This window comes from Carassius auratus, chromosome 39 (assembly GCF_003368295.1).
Source record: "Carassius auratus strain Wakin chromosome 39, ASM336829v1, whole genome shotgun sequence".
Lineage (NCBI taxonomy): Eukaryota > Metazoa > Chordata > Actinopteri > Cypriniformes > Cyprinidae > Carassius > Carassius auratus.
Window position 1 is genome coordinate 6,758,218 of NC_039281.1, and position 17,666 is coordinate 6,775,883.

Below are 17,666 nucleotides of genomic sequence, written 5' to 3' on the forward strand. Positions count from 1 at the left end.
GGCGCGGCGTCGCTCTGGAGTGCGCGTGCAGGGACGCGAGATGAAGCGCTTAACTTGTTGGTTTGCTCTGGCTGTCACCCTAATCGCGACAGGTTTCGCCGTGAAGACCCCGTATCAAGCGGTTCTTCAGCACAGCAGGATACGAGGAAGACCTCATGGGTAAGAACTGTTCTGCACTGATCATACACTTGAGTCTTTCATTCTTTATTAGACAGATAGCTAGTGTGCACAAAATGTGATTTAAAACCATGAATACAATTAAAAGCCCTCTGGTTTATATGCAATCATTTTCCAAAAATCAGTGAAAAGTTCGACTTTCTCTTCTTTAGTCTTGCAGCATGCAATGAGCATTTGGTGAATGTTTGGAGCATTTAAAGAAGGCTGATTTTATTTTATTTTTATGTGTTGCAGCCCCAATGTTTGTGCTATGCAGAATATTCAAGGATCGGATAAGAAGTACTTCACCAACTGCAAGCAATGGTATCACCGCAAAATATGTGGCAAACCAACGTGAGTTACCACAGATAGCTTCATATTAAAACTGAAATCTGTCTGTCTTGCAAATATAATCCAATTCTGTACTGTGCCAAAGTCTGAACCAGTGTATTGGGTTTAATAAATATTTCTTCTTAGATGAAATACCATTGTCTTTTCAAGTAGCAGAAGAAAAACTCTCTCAGGACATAACTCGATGGAAAATATTTCACCAGTTGTCATGCCAGAGTCTTCTTCCCACATTTACACAACTAAATTTAAGTTAATTATAGACTTTTTCATCTAAACTGCCTGAATGTGCTGAGATATATAGGTGAATAAACTTAAAAGATTGAAATCACCTTAACTCTAAAGAATTTACAATGCATCATCTAAGGTTTGAAAAGCAGGACAGGTTGTTATAAACGATGATTATTACTCTGTGGGGGGGATACTTCACATTTATTCATAGAGTAAGACAATTTCTAAAAGAATAAGCCTTTGTAGAACTGAAGAGGAAATGTCTTGTTAGTGTAAGTTATAATGACTTTATATTGTTTTTGTATGTTGTCTGTTGAAGAACTCTTTGACATCTTTCAGTCAGTATTATCCATCAGCTGTGTAACTCGTAAGGTTATAATTTTACATAATGGACACAATTCTCTTTTGTATCTAGCTGCTTTATAATGGAACAGTGAACAGGGTATTTGAGTTCAAGTTGACTAGATATAGAAGAACTTTGTGCCGTAATGGTTACCATATGTCTCTTGGTAATTGGTTTCAGTCTTCATGGGGTTAAATTGCCTAACATCCTGAACAGTGCATTAATGCAAAGCTGACAAATCTGAGTGCCTTTCTGTCTAAAAGAACTTCAGTGTACTAAGACCTGGATCAAAATTACAACTTGTAGCAGAATTGTTTGATTGACGTCCCCAGAGGGGGAAAAGGTGTTATTGGTTACATTAACATTTAACAGACAAATATATTAGAGTTCAGGAGGAACAGCATATTCAGTGTCTACAATGCAGGAATTAAACTTGAAATAAAAGATGAATAAACTCACTGATTTAATGGGAGGGTGTTGTTTCGGCACAGTACATGGCGGATGCTTATTAACCATGTTGGAATCTGGAATAGAGTTTGGAATGTTTCTTTGCGTCTAGATTTGGAAGCATTATGTAACAGTTTAATTTTGCTTACATAAGGTAAAACAAGTTTTTTGTGAAGAAGTTTTTGAATATCCCAGTGTATTCTGGTTAGAGATGGTACATGATGCATATTTACACTGCCATTTAAAAGATTCAAAATACACTATAAACAGTAAAATTCTGAAATATTCTTACAATTTAAAATAACAATTTTCTATTTGAATGTATTTTAAAATGTATTTATCCTGTGATTTATCCTGTATTTTCTGCATCATTACTCATTATTCAGTGTCACATGACCCTTCAGATATATTTCTGATATGCTGATTTGCTGATCAAGAAACATTTCTTATTATTATAAATGCATGCATTGTAGTTTTGTGGAAATGGTGTACATTTCCTTTTTTATTTGGTAAAATTGTCTGTACACTCACTTTAATCAATTAATGCATAGGTACTGAATAAAAGCATACGTTTCTTCCAAAAAAAAGTCTTACTGACCCCAAACTTTTAAATGGTAGGTGTACATAAAAAGATAAAATAATGTTGTGGGAGAGCGACACCATTTCTTTCCCTATTTTGTCTTTTTATTACTTGATTTCACCAGTAATTAGTCATCCATTTTTTGTTTTATTAATTCAAATTTTTTGGCAACTCTGATCAAGAGCAAGATTTAAAATCTTGAAACAGAGAAGGACTTGTTTTATTCATCTTCCAATTTTTAAACAGAGTTTCTTTCATTACTGAAAGCAAGAAGGAAGTCCGAGTAGCTGTGGGTGCTTGGATGCTTTCAGGAAATGACTTCAGCTGGGACTTCTGAAAGTCTTATATCCCCCATACACACACAAATCATTGAGAACAGCTCTCAAGGAGTTTTCCATTTCTGTGAGAAAACAAATGTTGAGTCTTGCGGTGAAAGGATGTACCTTACTCAGGAAAGCCTAAGGTTGGGTTCAGTGACACTGCAGTTCACTTGATTTACAGAGTTTCTTTAGGGTTTTGAAGTTCGGGGTTGAAGGAATTTTGGGGGAACAATTGCACTCTTTGTGCAGTTGATTCATAAAGATCTCCTGTGGAACAGGATGTTTTCGGGTCAGTTGAGGAGAGACCAGTAACCGGGGTTTTGTTTTTTTGTTTTTTACAAATTACTCCCTATTGCTCTCTTTTTGCTAGCCACCTGGTTCAGGCACTTTATTTTCACAGAAACATTTTTTGCTGAATATCAGTGACTGCAGTGGTTATATTGCTATATAATGCTGATAATATATTTGGATGATTTCAGCAAAACTTTAAAATATTATAACCATTAATGCCTTGCCTTTTGCTTTTTTGGTCTGGAAAATTATATTGTTACTTCTAATATTAGGAAGTGAGACATTTTAGAAGAAGCATAATGATGAATCAGCTGACCACTCATATGCTAAATATATTTATTTCAACATAATACAACTTTCACAATACCTCTTTGTCTCACCACTTGAAAGTGCACAATATGTGACTTATGTGGCCTAGCTGTTTATTTGGTCAGAAATCCATGGCTACCATCTTTGCTAATGTCAGCAGAGGACAAACAGAAGTTGAGTTACCATCTGTTTTGATAATCAGTTCAATCTGCTTTCATCTTCCGTGTGTTTTACTAGTCTGTCCCATGCCTGGATGTCGGGATTGTTGCCTTTGTTTAGATTTGCCTTCTAGTTTTCCACTCTATCACAGTCTAAGATGCTGTAGGTTACTCAAGCTAGTATGCTAACAGTTTGTTGAGATTGGTATGTCAACCCCCTTTAAAAAATCTAATGTCATATCATGGAATGCATCACCAAAGTATCTTCAAGTGTTCTTCGCTAAAATATCTTAAGTCAAACAGTCATGATATGGGAAGAAAAAGAATTATGCAATAGCAAATTCTTATGCTGTATAAGTATATAGTTAATATAAGCACAAATATATTTTGCATTCAAATCTATGGACTAGTAATGGCTTCAAAATGGATTTAGTAGTCATTATTTAGTCCCATACAAGCACTGTATCACTGTAAAAACCTCATGAAAAAATGCAAGGTTTATTTCTTGGAGAATCAAACTTTTTAGTTACGAGTTAGTGGTAGTGAATTGGTAAAAAGCATTATGCATGTAAATATTAGTAAGAGATCATTAAAAAAAAATTTGGAAAGGAAATGTCTAAGCAAAGCTATATGTCAGTCTTCAGTATCCCAGTAATTGCACCTTTGCATGGTGGCTCCAAGGAATTTCCCATTGTTTTTATTGGCAGGACTGCTGGTGCTGGTTAGAGTTCCCTCTCAGGAGTTTCCCTGGCTCATAACGTACCTCTTGATTCTTCTGCTACCAAAGGAAATTAGATTTTACGACCCTCTAAGACCAACTCGAGCACAGACCTTATTTATTATGGAAATATCTGGCACGAAATAAAAAAGAAGTACAGTATAGCATAAGCCGTGCACTTTAAAACGCATCAAGGAGTGTGTTGGTTGTCGCAGCCCTTCAGCCCTCGTACTAATAAAGAGAGAAATATAGACCTGATTTCCTGCAGAAGTTCCTGAAAATCTCCCATTTGTACAGAATCTTCTTTTATCATTTCTTTGTAGGGTGGTCAGCTATGAGTGCTGTCCTGGTTATGAGAAGGTGATTGGAGAAAAAGGCTGTCCAGCAGGTACGTAATTATAAATTGTGTGCATGAAAAGAGGTTTATTATGATGTAACACTGCAAAATGGATTTATTTTCCAAAGCTTTACCTCTGGTGAACATCTATAAAACCCTGGGTGTGGTTGGAGCCAGTACTACCAAGATGTACTCTGAAAGAGCCAATTTGCAGGAGGAGATCGAAGGTCCCGGCAGCTTCACATTCTTTGCTCCAAGCAATGAGGCTTGGGCTGCACTTCCCATGGTGAGTTCCCACAAGTGCATCACCATAGATCATGTAGAAGAAATAAAGAGTTTCCTGTCAATAGGCAATTTAGACTTCCCAAAAATCCTAGCTGTAAAAACAGCACAAATATCAAGATAGGCTAAATGTAATTTCAAGAATGTTTTGTAGGAAATTCTGGATGCCCTGGTGAGCAACGTCAACATTGAACTCCTCAACGCTCTGCACTACCACATGATCAACAAACGCTTGACGTCTGACGATCTTAAGCATGGCACGTCGTTCCCCTCCATGTACCAGGACTTGGATGTTCACATCCACCATTATTCTAATGGAGTAAGTCAGCTTTGGTTGAAACCATCAGTGCTGCTTTAAACAACAAGAGAAGGAAGCCTTGTTTAGATTTTTTCTCACTGGAAACATGTTGTTTACTTTCTCTCTGGTTAGTTAATGCTGTTAAGAATTGTGTCAACTGGTGTATATTCTACTTGATTTGCTGTGAGGTTTTGTGTACATTACCAATCATATGTCTTGTTGCAGATTGTGACGGTGAACTGTGCAAGGCTTGTGAAGACAGACCAGCATGCCACCAATGGAATTGTGCATGTTGTTGACAGAGTCATAACAGCCATTACCAATAATGTCAACTCTTTGATTGACACAGATGATGACCTGGACACTCTGCGGGTAGATCTTCTATCGTTATTGAGGGAATTCGCTGGTTCAGGAGTATGTATGCAGTATGAATTCTGCAAAGTCCATTGAACGCCATCCTTTCCTTTTCATTTAGACGGCAGTTGCTGCAGCTGGTCTCACCAATCTTTTGGAAAATGAGGGTTCCTACACTATCTTTGCTCCAACCAATGAAGCCTTTGAGAAGATTCCTCCAGAAACACTGACCAGAATTTTGGGAGACCCGCTTGCTCTCAAAGGTATTTTTGCTCTTCTTCAGCATGAAGCACTTTTCCTTTTACTTCCACAATGCAATGCATTTCTGTATTAAACTGGATATCCACTGAGAAAAAAAAAAGTGCGTGGGACTTCATTTTGTCTATTGGGAATTGATTGGATTGTGAAAAGTAGGTGTTGAATGAAGCCAGGTGGTTGGAGGAAGCCGTTGAAAAGTAAGAGGGATATGCTCATAATGTCAGCCAAGCAGGAAAATCATTTCAGAATCCAAGAAAGCTATTCGTTTTTGCTTAATAAGGAAAACACACATTTTGTTTGGAATAATGTGCCAAAAGAGCAAAAACATGCAGGAAACTTTTGATTTCATGTTGGGTTTGAGTTCATGTAAGTGTAACCCATAAACATCTCAGATGCTGCAACAACAGGTTTCATTTTTGTTGTCACCGGGTCATCATATTTTGGTCTCGATCCACTTTAGATCTGCTGAATTACCACATTGTTAAGAACTTGCACTGCTCTGAGTCCATTGTGGCTGGAACACCTCTGGAGACCCTGCAGGGAACAGTGCTCGAAGTCGGCTGCGACGGCGAAGAGATGACCATCAACGGCAAAGCCATCGTCACACAGAGAGATAAGCTTGGAACCAATGGAGTCATTCACTACGTCAATGAACTCCTCATACCTGACTCAGGTTTGATTTTTAAGAGATCTTTGAGCCAGATTTACTAAACAGGGCAAAATATTATAAGAGTGCAATCTCATAAAAGCGCCAATGGGAGTGGATGCACGCATCAGCAAGATCATTTTTATAATGACCAATGCAGTCTACTAAGACCAGTGCAAATTAGCATCTGGTTTAAGACCAGCTTTTAATTATGGCACAAATAGCAGTAAAACTGACTAGTGCAACCTTAGGAAATCATGTTGCATGATTTATTTAGATATACTTTCCTTTCAGAAATGTAGCGTCTTTAAATGCATATGTTATAAGGTCAGCCAAAAAATAACTGTGTCCATGTCTTTTCAGCACTAATATTTCACTGCATGCCTTTAGTAAGTCCTGACAGTAGATTTTTGTAATGCCAAAAGAGGGTTTGTGCTGGTGCAATCTGTTAGTAAATCTGGCGTAAACGTCAATGTCAAGATACAAGGGGTTTTTTTATCTGTAAATGTATACAAAAAGGACAAATACATAAAAAATACAATTCATACATACAGTAATTTGATGACCCATATTCTTTATATATATATACAGTATTTAATACTTCACTGTGTTTTGCTTTTTAGCCAAGACCCTCCTGGAGCTTGCAGAGGGATCAGTTGTTACGACAGCCTCCAAGCTTTTTAAAGATGCTGGTCTTACTGATCATCTCATCGGCTCCGAGGCTGTGACTTTATTAGCTCCGCTGAACGATGCTTTTAAAGGTTGGATCACTCCATTTTCTTTAACCTACTGCAGCAACTGAGACTTAAGAAATTCTGAAATAACTGCAATTGTGTAATTTGCGTGCAGACAAGAGTTTGGCCATGACACCCGACATGAAGAAACTGCTGAGAAACCACATTCTCAAGGAGAAGTTTTCCTCCAAGAGCCTTTACCATGGACAAGAGCTGGAGACCCTTGGTGGAGTAAAACTTCGAGTGTTTGTGTTCAGAAATGTAAGTCTTGAATTATACCTATGGGAATTATTCAACTCAAACCCAAATCCCAGCAGCTATTTCTAAACGAAACATTGATATCTCTATACTGAACAAAACCTTATAACAGCACATCAATACTTTTCATTTTCATGACAATGGTGAAGGAAAAATATCCTTCTTGACTAGATCATGCATTATGACATATCCATTTCCCATCCCAATCCATCAATTTTTTTTTATTTCTAGTTATTTCAGTTTGCACTCTCACATTTCTGCTTTGTAATGGACTTCACAGACCACTGGAAACCTCTCCTTTGGATCACCTTAACACTTTCCACAGCCCACTTCATGCATCATCTGTCTTTTGATTTGAGATTTGAAACAAATGTGCTACTCTGAATAACCAATAACCTTAACCGTTTTACATTGCAGAACCTGTGCATTGAGAACGCCTGCATTGCTGCACACGACAAAAATGGCCGCTTTGCAAATATGTTCATCATTGACAAGCTCTTGACACCCCCCATGGGAACCGTCATGGACGTCCTGAAGGCTGATGATCGCTTCAGGTAAGCACAGCGACGATAATCCTCACAGTGAGGTCTTAAAGGGATAGTTAAATCAATTCTGGCATCATTTTTTCTACCTAATGTCATTCCAGATAAGTTTAAGTTTATATGGTATATTCAATAGGACAGAAGAATATCTTGAATTTGAATCAAATACGGCCCCACTGTTGTGAAAGGCATTTTGTCAGAAGACAGACAAGAACAAATGGCTTTTGGGGTCAAAAGGCACCGGCACACCAAAGCTATTAAGTGGTATAGTCTACCTTTATGATGTTTTTACAGTGCTTTTTGGAGCTTCACAGCTCAAGTCCCATTTGCTTTTCCTTATATGGAAACGAGAAAAAAGCACTTTTGTATTCTACATAAGACTTAAATTCATATCGGTTTGGAACAGTGTTATTCTAATTTCACGGAGATTCTATTATAGTTTTTGTTAATATTTAAAATCAGTTTATATATATATATATATATATATATATATATATATATATATATATATATATATATATATATATATATATATATATATATTACGTTTTTTTATTTTATTTTTAGTTATATTTTTAACAATTTTGTTGTGTATTTTTGTATTTTTTTATGTTCTATTTTTTATAATTTTTAAATTGTAGTAATTTTCTGTACAAGTTTAACTAAATATAATAAAAAATTAATATCAGTTCGATATATATATTATTTCAGTTAATGCTTATTTTATATCATTTTTTATGGTTTTAGTCAGTAAAAACTGGTTTGGAATGGCATGAGGTTGAGTAAATGTTGACAGGATTTTAATTTACTTTAAATGAGGTGCTTGTGAATGTTTAAGCCAATCTAGAGGTATTTGAGAGTACAAAAGATTTAGGCATACATCGGTGTTGATTTAATCTCAAAATGCCCTATAAAAACCTTGAAGAAAAATCTTTCCACCATAAAGGGCGTAATTGTTTTTGCAGCTGCTGTTTCTCAGTGTCAGTTTCGTAATGATCATCTACCTGCATGTTTAAACCTGAAGCTGTAATTTCTTCAGATTTCTGATGACCTGGGTGAAATTTGAGCTGTCTGTGTTCTCTTGCTCCTAATAATGTGTATTGCTTAACTCTCATCTGTACAGCACTTTAGTTGGCAACATTCAGAGAGCAGGCCTGACCGAGCTCCTGAACAAAAAAGGGAGCTACACTTTCTTCGCCCCCACCAATGCTGCCTTCAGTGCAATGCCCCCGCTGACCTCAACAGACTCATGAGTAATGTCTGCTGTGTCACCATATATGTGTGTTAGAAAAGCAGATGTTCAGTGCATGATTACACACTAATTGATCAGATTTGTTGCTATGAGAATTCTGCAATCACTCTGAGTGTATGTAGATGTGAAGAATATACCTACATCTGTTGTTTCCTTGCTATTTTGTTCATAGGAGACCCCAAGGAGCTGGCAAACCTTCTCAAATACCACATTGGTGAAGATTTCCTGGTCAGCGGTGCTGTGACCTCACATACCAGAGTGACGCCCCTGACAGGAGATAAACTGGAGCTAGGCACTGTATGTATTCACTGGCAATTTGATCTTATTGAGTCAAGAAATGTATATTTATAAACCCAAAAATTACATTTCTGTCATTAGTTACTCACTCTCATGTAATTACAAATATACTGTATGTGCTGTCATTCTGCAAAAAAACAATTATATAGAAACTTCTATAGATTTGTCACTCTTAACTGTGGTTCTGTGGAAAAGGTGTATTTAAAGACTCATCTTTTGTGTCTCTTGTGTGACGTTTGAAGAAATCATGTCAGAATATTCATTTATAGGTGAAATCTTTCCTTAATCTGATTTCGTCTGATAATTCTGATTTGTATCCCTCTCAGCGTAACTCCACTATATACGTGAACAGGGTGCCAGTTGTCGAGGCTGATCTGATGGCTACCAATGGAGTTGTTCATGCTGTTGGTGTAATCGTAAAACCACTGCGTAAGCCATAAACCAGTCGTCCTTAAATGTTATGAAGAAAGCAATATCTCATTTCAGAGCTTCATTACAGTGCGATGTGCCTCTTTGTTTTAGCTCCTAAAATTCTGAGTGATCAGGCTGAAGGCTCAACAATCAGACGCACCTCTGCTGTGTGGGTTAGTGCATCATAAATTATTATTTAACAGAAGGTCAGTGCTTATATTTAATTGCTTGCTTAATTGGTATACATATTTTGTTTTGTGCTCAAAATGCCAAAAATAAATTAAATATATCTTCTGAATTATTATTTTTTATCTCAGGCTGGGTCTCAGGTAATAAAAAATGGTACGTATGCATTACTGCAATTGCAAAAGGAGTCTCAGATGCATTTCATAATTTGCATGTGGTTGTACTGAAATAATGGAAACCAAAAATCTTAATATATTTCTTGCTACATTACAGAAGATCTCTTCCAGAAGGTCCTGAGAAGCCAGAGCAGCAGAACAATGTCTCGTGTCCAGTAAACATTGCTCTAGAAAGTAAAAGTGTAGTTCATTTTATCCTCCACCACTTCAAAAGGATGGAAACACACAGTTCAATATCTTGTATTGCGCAGTGGAGAGATAATTAAAGGCTAAGAAAATCCAGGCAACAAAATACACAAAGCTGAAAATGGGAAACAGTTCAGCATTGCAAGATTGTGACTTTTTTTCATGTGCCAAAGGCCCGTGGTGATTTCTAAATATCACAAATTGATGACCGCAAAGTTACGGCACTTCATATGTTTTGGATATTCATTCGACTTCTGTTGTGGAATTTCAGCCTGAATTATTTGAATCAAATGTTGGTTCAACACATTTTTGTATTTCTTTTTATTGTTTTTATAATGATTTGGTTGGGTTTTTTATATTACTGTAGCATATTTGCATGGTTTACGCTGGAACAAATGCTATTTGGGCACATAAAATTACACCAAAGATGTTTTGTGATGAACCAAAGATCACTGTCTGCATATTTTAAAATAAAATGACCATTTTGTAGCCAAAGAGTTACAGTTTACATAAAACTAGCCAGTGCCCTTGAATGTAGTTTGCTCTGTCTGTTACAAGCCAGTTTGTCAGTTCACTGAGCTGAATTCACAGTGTGGTGGATTGTCATAATGTGGTGATTAATGTGTGGCAATTAAACGTCTCACTCAGATGATAATGTAAAAGTCTGCTTGTTCTCATTATTTGTGACTAAATAATTTCTCCACATTTTCCCTGTTGCTTGCTTGAAGTCTCCCTGCACTCACTAATTTTATCTTTGATTCCCCTTGAAAATAATTTATTCATGCGTTAGAATTGCATTTAAAAAGAGCAAAAAACATGCAGGGTTCCATACTGTTTTTTTCTTTCTTTATTTTATTTTATAGCACCTTTATGTATTTACACTAAACTTAAAAATTTGACAGACGATGTTAGGAGATTATTGTTTTACATATAAAAAATGGAATATAGAAATATGAAATTAGAGAAAAAATAGAATGACACTTTTAAATATGAAACACTGTCTTTATAAGTGAGTTGCTGAGTCATTTATTGAATCAGTTCTTTTCAAATGACTGATTCGTTCAGGATAGAAGTTAGAAACTGTTTTTAGAACGGATCAGTAAATCATTAACTCACCTGATTTGTTCAAAATGCCAATTCTTTCAATAAGGGAACACCGCTGTGTGTTGTTGCAGTGATGCACTAGACAAAAAAAAAAGGCTATATTCTCTTAATATTATATACTGGATTGGTTACATTCTCAGTAATATTGTTTTGTGTTGAATGGGTTGTCTAATGTATTTAAAAAACACCAGATAAACATTTAAACAACAATTTTTAAAAAAAACCCTATTTTCACCACAGGAAGTCTTTAAAAAACAAATATGAGTGTAAAAGCACAGACATGTACTAAATAGGGCAGTTTGTTTTAATTCATGAGTCTGACATCAAAGAAAGATCCAACACAGTACCAAAATTGTTTTTCGAAAATAACAAAACATTTTATTTATGGTAATATTACTTGAAACGTTCATAATTGTTGCCATAGGTGGTTTTTAGTGGGAGGGGCAACTTCATTGTTAGAGAGCATCTGATTGGACAGAAATCTGTGTAGTGCAGTATGAGTCAGTGTTTTATTGTTTTCTGATTGCATATATCTGCTTAAGGTGAATTTAGTCAGAAGTTGTTGTTTAAATTACCTTAAAGCTAACACACATGTACTAAAAGCAATAAAACTTTTTTTATTATTTCATGGGGTCTTTAAAAGTTATAAAACCTAATTAATTTGCTATCCTAAACTCTTTAAAATTATATGGTTCATTGCATTTTATCATTTACATTAGGCATTGTTTTCCCCCCCTACATGAGCCTATAAGAACAGACCTGCCATTTTTTGGATCCCAACCAACCATGGAATCAACATGAGACAGCTGGAGCTTCTGTAATAACTTTACATGGAAAGATGCCTGTTGTTTAAAAATGCCATTTTGCTTTACTATGCTTGTTATATCACCGCAGACACTCTGGAAACATTTGAGGATGGTAAAAAGCTTCTGTACCCAGCAGCAGTCCTAGGATGGGTTGTCTCAAAGCTGCCCAATAACATATGTGCACAGTCGTTCTCAGCTGGCAGCCTGAACGAAGCATTCCAACTGCATTTTGCTCCCAGAGAGAGACACTGGCAGCCTGTTTTGTGTCGGATAGGGCAGTGGAGTTAAGTGCTACTGGAACCTGCTTGTTAAGTTATTATTGCAGTATGCATATAGCATCCAAAGTTCTAAAATATTGAAGATACTCTCATCTCCTCTAATTACACCACTGCACGGAAACAAATGTCAAGTCTAATAAGTCTACATCTGTATTAAATTCAGGGTTACACTGTAGGATGCCTGAGACCTTTAAAAAAAAAAACTTGATGTCTGTTTCTGTTTAGTATCAATTAAGAGTTGTCAGACTTTATTTATTGTCCACTATTTTGACCTACTAAATTTAACAGATTATCAGATTCGATTATTGTTGTTATATTTGGCAATATCAGTGATGTTCTTATCTGATATGCATAAATCTTGTACATTTTATTGAAAACGAACTGTCTCCAGTACACCTACACATGGTTATTGCAGGATATCTTTGTCTGGGAAGGACCTTTCTAATAGGAAACATGTGTCTCCAATAATGGCTCAATATAATGTTTTTTCACTCTCTGTACACATCTACATTTGCTGTTTCTATTAGAGTCAAAATATTTTCTTTGTCTGACTGAACCTGACTTTATTAGGTTACACCATTTTTAAAGGAATAGTACACCCCAAAACTCAAATTTGCTGATCCTCATGATGTAGATTTTTCTTCATCTGAACAGATTTTGAGAAATGAAACATTACATCACTTGCTCACCAATAGATCCTCTGCAGTGAATGGGTGCCGTCAGAATGAGAGTCCAAACAGCTGATGAAAACATTACAATAATCCACAAGTAACTACACCACTCCAGTCCATCAGTTAATGTCTTGTGAAGTGAAAAGCTGCATGTTTGCAAGAAACAAATTCATCAAGACGTTGTTCACTCCTAACTGTTGGTTCTTCTATCCATAATATTTCTTTTTCCAGTAAAAAAAAAGGGGAAAAAAAAGTCATCTTGTCTGAATCTGATGTTTACAAGTAAAATCAGTCCAAAAAAGTTCTTAACAAATATGTCAGTGTATACATGATGTGAGAGGACAACAGAGGATGGACTTTTTCACTGAAAGGACAATTATGGATTATGGACTCATATGTTCAGGCCAGAAGCAATAGTTTAAATTTAAAACACCCTAATAATGGATTTGTTTGCTACGAACAGCTTTTTGCTTTTCAAGACATTAATTGATAGATTGATGTGGATTACTTGTGGATTATTGTGATGTTTTTATCAGCAGTTTGGAATCTCATTCTGATGGCACCCATTCACTGCAAATTAGCCAACTATGAGCAGGCGCTGTAATACAAAATGTCTCCAAATTTGTTCCGATGAATTTTCATTTTTTGCAAAAAAATTAGGTATGTGACTGATCATTTTTTACCAAAGTGGAAAGGGCCAATTCACTGGCTAGGTTGCACACACAACTCACAAACAATCATGACCACAGAAACTTCATGATCAATGCGATATTCATTAATAAAATAGCTTGGATAGCATACAGAAAAACTAAAAAGCAACAATGTATCTGTTTTTGATTTAACTAAACTTGCAGCTTGATTATTGAAGAGACACTACACAAACATTATTCACACATGCAGTTTCTCACTTTCTCTCTGTTGTTAATTTAAATAAAAATGCTATTCGTTCAAGCTACATCATTTCTTATCTGATTTAAAGCATGCAGAGTGCTAGATCTATAGGCTGTTTTTTTTTGCCTCCACATCTTTCATTTAAATTGTGTAAATGTTTTTGTGAGACACTGAGCAGCCCTATCTCAATTTTAACATCTTTGTATTTCTCCTGATATTACAAAACAACTGTCAATAAGAGTAAAACATTCTTCATTAGAACATTATTCTACAAGAGCAAGACATTTTTATTTAATTTTGTTATCACATTCACAGAGCTAATTAAGTGATCGTGGCTGTCAATTATTTAAAATAACCCCATCACGCCCCACCCCCACCAAGACAAAACATGACATATCAAAACTTACATTGTCCAGACAGAAGAGAAACTTGATGTTTTCTCTGAATAAAGATTGTAAGATTAGCAGTGCTGCATTTTTCACCAGATCTGCAATATCTGTTTATAAACAGGTTATTGGTACACATTATATTTTAGCTGTGATGGTTGTCTCGGTTTACATTCACAGTTTTTTTGGAAACCCTGTAAATTTGAACAAATAACAACATCTAAAATAATAACATTATTATTTTGCTTATTTTTAAATTCAATTATTAATATATGAAGACTGAAATACAACTGTAATTACTTAGTCAAATAAAATATTTATATAATTAATTTTACACTTCACTTTCAAACATTAATCATTAATTAGTATGTGAACAGAACAGCATCCAAAAACTAGGCTCCTTCTGCTGAGATTCTGAATTCTGAAGTATGCTTATAATGGACACTTTACTACTCCATGAGAACGCAGGAGAGGATATATGATGCATTCACGAAATGCAAATCAATTGAGTTAGTTTGGGAGTTCGGAGCAGGATCGCGAATTATTTGAGTCATTTCGGGAGTTCGGAGCGGGTTCGTGAATCATTTGAGTCAGTTTGGGGATCGCGAATCATTTGAGTTTGTTCGGGAGCTTGGAGCGGGATCGCGAATCATTTGAGTAATTTCGGGAGTTCGGAGCGAGTTCGCGAATCATTTGAGTCATTTCGGGGTAAGGAGCGGGACCGCGAATCACTTGAGTCATTTCGGGATCTCGGAGCAGTTTGGGAGTTAGGAGCGGGATCGCGAATCATTTGAGTCATTTCGGGAGTTCGGATTGGGTTCGCGAATCATTTGAGTCAGTTTGGGGATCGCGAATCATTTGAGTTTGTGCGGGAGCTCGGAGCGGGATCGCGAATCGAGTCAGTTCGGAAGTTCGTAGCGGGATCGCGAATCATTTGAGTCAGTTTGGCAGGAGCGGGATCGGGAATCATTTGACTCATTTCGGGAGTTCGGAGCGGTTTAGCAAATCACTTGAGTCAGTTTGGGGATCGCAAATCATTTGAGTCATTTCGGGAAGTCGAAGGGGGTTCGCGAATCATTTCATTTTGGGCATCGCGAATCATTTTAGTCCGTTTGGGGATCGCGAATCATTTGAGTCATTTCGGGAGTTCGAAGCGGGTTCGCGAATCATTTCAGTTTGGAGATCGCGAATCATTTGAGTCATTTCGGCAGTTCAGAGCGGGATCGCAAATCATTTGAGTCAGTTCGGGAGTCGGAAAATCGATGCAATTGGTTGCATTACCTAACCTTGAGTCGACTTTGATTTTCATATAGTTGAAACGACATCAGAGAATCAATACCTTTTCAACATAAAAGTGATCTAATTGGTTTGTTTACCTAGTGTTGAAATGACGTTGATTTAATTTGGGTAAAACTACTTTATTATTAACATTTTCTGCTCGTTTTAAAAATCTTACATACTACTAAATAAATTAGCCTGTATAAGTAAAACTTTATTAAACACATCACATTCAGTCATAATTTCTTTATTATTTTTACAATACAGTTTATACACAGTTACAAATACATGTGTAGAGCACAAACCTTCTAAGTCTAGCAAAAAAAATTCTTTTAAACACAAATTACCTTAAAAAACTGAATATATATATGTCCTATGACTCCATGTCCTATGACTCCATGATTACATTTATCTAAAGTTTGGGGGTAATTTCTTTAATCATGTGCCTTAAAAATATTATCTTTTGTATATTTTCTTATAAAATGGCAACATTTGATGTAAAACATGTATTTCTTTTCTTTATATTGCGTATGTAAAATGTAAACAAAAATGCCTTGTGTTATTTATTTAGCATTTGCTATTTAACTAATTCACTTTTAAAAACTCTTTGGATCAACACAAAACATGCAAATGTTTTTTTGGATTTAAAATGTCAATTTTTACCTCAAGGTGAAACGTTTGCATGCCCTGAATATTCAGTTGTTAATGTCCCTTTGTTATATTTGCAAACAGTATATTTACTGTACATTCGAGACACTTTGTGCATTATTATAACAAAATTGAGCACTTGTGACATTGGAATTTGTATTTGTAGAGAATATTTCAATAAATCATCAAGAAAATGTTTTTGGAGTTGCAAGCTTGTATTTTAGTTTCTTTCTCTCTCACAAACACAAAAAAACCTTCTCAGAATCTTCACTACAGGTGCATGAATCCTATTCTACAAATTAACAAATTCACAGCCTCAGTTATACCAGATTTATGCAGGGCTGCCTTTCATTTTGCTCATATTATTGAATATTTTTTCCTGAAATGTGTTTATTAGAACTGGACATATTTAAAGACTTTATGAGAATAGTAGTATTACAAGATCATGGTAGAATGACCTGCCTTTATTAATTTGAGCAGCTGAGTCTTCAGCCATTTGCAAAAAGCAATTACCTTTTCTATTCAGTTCATTTCTATTCAATTTGCTCTAATTTGTAAAAATAAATAAATAATAATAATAGTAAATAAATAACTTATGTGTATTGTGCTAGACTAAAGCCCCTTTCACAATGCACGGTGGTCCCAAAAAATTGCTGGGTGTTATAAAGGCAGATCAATGTTGGTGACGAAAAAATATGTGCAAACTGTAATGAAGCAGAGATCAGTTAGTTCCTCAATATCCGTTCTGAAGCTGACATCGTTCACCGGCTTAAGTGAAACAAAACACATCACATGGTAATGTCATGTGTCTTTACGGGATCTTTATGGGTTGCGTGTGAACGTAAAATGAACCAAAATCTAACGATCCGGGAACAATTGCCAGGACACATTACCTGTGTATTATCTAGAATCTCAGTGTGAAAGGGGCTAAACTGAGCACTGGTACACTGTTGTTCTCTTATTTGTAGAATAGGATTTGTGCACCTCAGAATATGATATGGTGTAACTGTTGTGTTGTGTTTGCTGGAGAGAATTACTAAAAAAAAAAAACATATTGTTAGGACTAAAAAAACTTATCTGTGACTTTAAATTAACAAATATGCATGTGTGACTATTCATTACAACATTTGCACAGTCACAGGTGCTCAGGTTTGCTATGATAATACCTTCACAGAACATAATAGTAGTACCGTATTTTACGGACTATAAGTCGCACTTTTTTCGTAGTTTGGCTGTTCCTGCGGCTTATAGTCAGGTGCGACTTATTTATCAAAATTAATTTGACATGAACCAAGAGAAATTAACTAACAGAAAACATCACCGTCTCCAGCCGTGAGAGGGCGCTATATGCTGCTCAGTGCTCCTGTAGTCTCAAACACTGAGCAGCATAGAGAGCCATCTCACAGCTTTAGACGGTAATGTTTTCTCTTGGTTCTTAGGTCTAAATAAATACGACTTATAGTCCGGTGCGACTTATATATGTTTT

At 35.9% G+C, this 17,666-nt stretch overlaps 1 pseudogene; it reads left to right on the forward strand.

The window, feature by feature from the left end:
• Positions 1–10,780, forward strand: LOC113057805 (transforming growth factor-beta-induced protein ig-h3-like; annotated as a pseudogene).
• The last annotated feature ends 6,886 nt before the right edge of the window (positions 10,781–17,666 follow it).